The sequence below is a fragment of the Diceros bicornis genome, chromosome 3 (assembly GCF_020826845.1).
Source record: "Diceros bicornis minor isolate mBicDic1 chromosome 3, mDicBic1.mat.cur, whole genome shotgun sequence".
Classification (NCBI taxonomy): Eukaryota; Metazoa; Chordata; class Mammalia; order Perissodactyla; family Rhinocerotidae; genus Diceros; species Diceros bicornis.
In genome coordinates, this window is record NC_080742.1 from 55505886 (window position 1) to 55510508 (window position 4623).

The window sequence follows — 4623 nt, forward strand, 5'->3', positions numbered from 1 at the left end:
GGCTTTCTATCTCATTTCAGATGAAATACAAAATTCTCGGCTGACTACAGAACTCTGTCCACCTTCCTCTCCAGCCACCTTCTATCTTCATACTCCCAACACTCAGGCCACTCTGCTCTTTCTGTTCCTTTGGGACCAATGTCTTTCTCATCTCAAGGCCTTTGGGAATGCTGCTGCCTCCACTCAAAATATTCTCATTTCTCTTCGTCCTTCAGGTCACAGCTTAAATTAAACTTCCCCAACGAAGCAGCCCTCCCCACACTATGCTTTTCCCTCAGCGTGTGCATCATAATAAGTAATTATAATTTATTTGTACATCTTCACTAGAGGACAAACTTAGTGAGGGCAGGGTCCACTCTAGTTTATTCATCTCTGTTACGCTGCCCATAACATAGTCCCTAGCACACAGTTGGTGCTTAATAAATGTTTGTTAATTAATGATTGTTGCAGATCTTCTCCTATTGGTATGTTTTCATGGTTATTTTAAAGAGAGGTCTGAAAATTGATTCCGCTGCATCTATGCTTCTGCCACCATTTTACAGACATTGCCAGACGCGAGTGTTTAATTGCAACTCCTCCTATTATATAAACTAATTTCTAGAAATAATCTAAGCAAATCTTAGAAGCTGTGTTGTCCATTTGGAGTTTCCATGTGAGGTATCCAGATGGCCTGGAGGAATGAAAATGGCTTCAAAACCTGCCTTGTGTAATCTCAGTGAGTACTTTACGCACCGATAGACTCTAGTTCAATAAATGGCAAGGCCTATCTTTTAATTACGTTGTTTTCATTCTATCACCTAAAACATTGCTGCACGAATTGTAGGTGTCTTACAAATGCTTACTGATTTAATTATAAGTTAATAGACATGTTTTCTTGTGGAATGGTAGCTTCGTGTTTTTTAATTTTTAGCAATCATTTCCTATTGCCAAATAGACCTCCCTTTCCTACCAAACTGATTAACCCCTGAACTAGGAGGTGCTAACTCCTCATTGAAAACAGTAATTGAAATCATGACAGTTCAAAATGTCTCTAGCAATGTTATGAGTTTAGCCTCTTCTTTCCTCATCATATTTGTATTTGTTATCTCTTGCTGCTTACCAAATTACCCCAAAACATAGGAGCTTACAACAACAAACTTTTACTATAGCACAGTGTCTCTAGGTCAGGAATCCAGAATGGCTCAGCTAGTCCTCTGGCTCAGAGTCTCTCACAAGGCTGTGGTCATCTCGGAACTTGACGCAGGGAAGATAGGTCAGGAGTCCAGAATGGCTCAGCTAGACCTCTGGCTCAGAGTCTCTCACAAGTCTGTGGTCATCTCGGAACTTGACGCAGGGAAGATCCTCTTCCAAGTTCACTCATTGGCTATTGGCAGGCCTCAGTTCCTCCCTAGCTGTTGGCTAGAGGCATCAGCTCTTTGCCACTGGGCCTCTTCAGCTCACAAGATGGCAGCTGGCTTTCCCCAGAGGCAGGGCAAAGAGAAGAAAGAGAGAGAATGAGAGAGTGCAAGAGAGAGAAACAAGAGATGGCAAGACAAAGCCAGAGTCTTCATGTTATCTACTCTCAGAAGTGACATCCATCACTTTGCCACTTTCTATTCACGAGAAGTGAGTCCAGCCCACACTCGAGGGGATTACACAAGGGTGTGAATATCAGGAGGCAGGGGTCTTTGAGGCTTTCTCAGGGGTCGCCGGAACAAACGTGTTTTCCCTTATTCCTTAATATCTAAAATCTTGTCTTATTTTCTTATTGTAAATTGCAAGCATATAGAAAAGTATAAAAAAAAAACATACATCCAACACCTAACTTTAACAACTGTTAACATTTTGCCATATTTTCTTCATTAATTTTCTTATTTATGTTTAAGTATTTTTATGTTAGTTATGGAATCATGATATTTGACCTATAAAAACTTCAACAGATGTCTACAAAAAAAGAGTGCATGTCCCTACATAATCACAAAACCATTTACACATATGACAAAATTAGCAGTAATTCCCTAATATCATCTAATATTCAGCCCATTTTCAAAATTTCCAAATTGTCCCCCAAATGTATTTTACAGTTGGTTTGTCCAAACCAGGTTTTGGCGACTCTCAAGTCTCTTTTAACTGAAAAGATGGTTGGCCTGTAGCTCTGTATTAACTTGTTTTTCTGTGTAAAACTATTGTTACTTGTCTGTGCCTCAACAAGAAACACGGTTTGAAGGAATTCAAATAGAAAATAATTCAGTGATTCCTAAGTATGTCATTTAAATTATAGATTTTGCTAAAATTCTTCTAACTCTTTTATATTATGAAATTTAAATATTTCTGACCCCAAACACTTTCAGACCAGCAGGGGACAGCTGATATGGACATTTAAAAATGTGACACAAGAGGAAGTCCTGGAGTAATGACCTCCATGTATAGAAGTGGCATCACTGGGTCGGGGGTGGAGGGGAGGTGTAGGTCAAAAGATATGCTCCTGCATCTCTGGCCCGGTGGCATAGCAATTGGGTTTACGTGCTCCACTTCGGCAGCCCAGGGTTTGCTGGTTTGGATCCCTGGTGTGGACCTACATGCTGTTTGTCAAGCCATGCTGTGGCAGGTATCCCACACACAAAGTAGAGGAAGATGGACACGGATGTTAGCCCAGGGCCAATCTTCCTCAGCAAAAAGAGGAGGATTGGCAACAGTTGTTAGCTCAGGGCTAATTTTCCTCACCAAAAGGAAAAAAAAAATCAGAGCAATAATTTCTTCCAACTGAGGCAAGTGAGAGGAAGTGTATTTTTAAGGAGCAGATAGGCTGGGACTCCAATCTCTAAAATTTCCTTGTTTAATAAATATCTAACTTGTAAGCCTAATATCTTAACTCCTTTTCCAAAAGATAAAAAAGACCTTAGAACACTTTAATTACAATTATTCCCCAAATTAAATGCTGTTTTAGTTCTTTCTACATTTTAGTCACATGAATTATTATTATTATCTTAATTATTATTTTATCAATTTTTAAAATATTAGATGTTCTTAAATTATCAGAATTCACATTGATATATTAAGGTAGAAAAATATATGATCATATCATTACAAGGAGAAAAAGTAATGACATTGATAAAATTCGACACATTTTTATGATTAAAAACCATAGCAAACCAGGAAAATCTTCAGAAACCTATGAAGAATATCTACCTCAAACCTCAGCAAAATATTGTTCTTTATAGGAAAACTTTAAAAGAGGTCCCTCTTGGGCTGGCCCCGTGGCTTAGCGGTTGAGAGTGTGTGCTCCGCTACTGGCGGCCCGGGTTCGCATCCCGGGCGTGCACAGACGCACCGCTTCTCTGGCCATGCTGAGGTCGCGTCCCACATACAGCAACTAGAAGGATGTGCAACTATGACATACAACTATCTCCTAGGGCTTTGGGGAAAAAAAAGGAGGAGGATTGACAATAGATGTTAGCTCAGAGCCGGTCATCCTCAGCAAAAAGAGGAGGATTAGCATGGATGTTAGTTCAGGGCTGATCTTCCTCACAAAACAAACAAACAAACAAAAGAATGTTCTAATAAAAAATAAATAAATAAATAAATAAATAAAAGAGGTCCCTCTATATTAGGAAAAGACAAAGATGCCCATTCTTATAGTTTTTATTTTACTTTGTTTTGGAAATCCTAGTTGGTGGAATAAGATAAGGAAAAAAATTTAAAGTCAATAAAGATTAGAAAGGAAGACACAAAACTATCACCATTTGTAGACAATAGAACTATTTCTAGAAGACCCCAAATAATCTAAAAATTATTAGAAATAATAAGAAAATCTATCAAACTGGTTGAATTTAAGATAAATATACAAAAGTAATGCCAGCCACAGTTAGAAAATACAAATAAAGAAAAAAACCTTTTATTTACAATAACAACAAACCCTAAAGAGCATAAGAATAAATCTTAACAAAATGTGTGCAGACTTGCATGGGAGAAAATTATAAAACTTTGTTAAAAAGCACTTAAGAAGGCTAATAAGTGGTACAGCAGGGCATGTTCATAGATAAGATAACCCAATATGGTAAAAATGTTAATTTTTTTCCAAATAAATTCCGTGAATTTTCAATCAAACTCTTAAGAATATTTTTCATGGAACTCGAGAAGTTGATTCTAAAATTTATATGTAAGACCATGGAGTCAAGAAAAGCCAAAGTATTACAAAAGAAGAGTTGGGAGGAAGAACTTGCTGTACTTGGTATCAAGGCTTATTATAAAACTAAGTAACTAAGACAGTATAGTATTGATCAATGGAACAGAAGAAGGAGCCCAGAAATAGACTTACACATACATGGAATTTTATATATAACAGAGGAGTGTTTTAGATTGTTGAGGGAAATGACAGAGATTTCAATAAATGGGTAGAGGAACAACTGGTTTTCTATATGGAAAAAAGGAAGCTGAATCCTACCTCACACCATGTACAAAACCCAATTACTGAATTTATATATGAAACGCACAACAATAAAAGTTTCAGAAGAAAATATCTAATATTACTTTTTTGACTTCAAGATAGGGAAAAGTCTTTTTGACTTTCTTAGATGAAGCACAAAAATAGTGTCAATATTAAAATTTAAAATTTATTCATAACAATGTTAAGGAAAGTGAAAG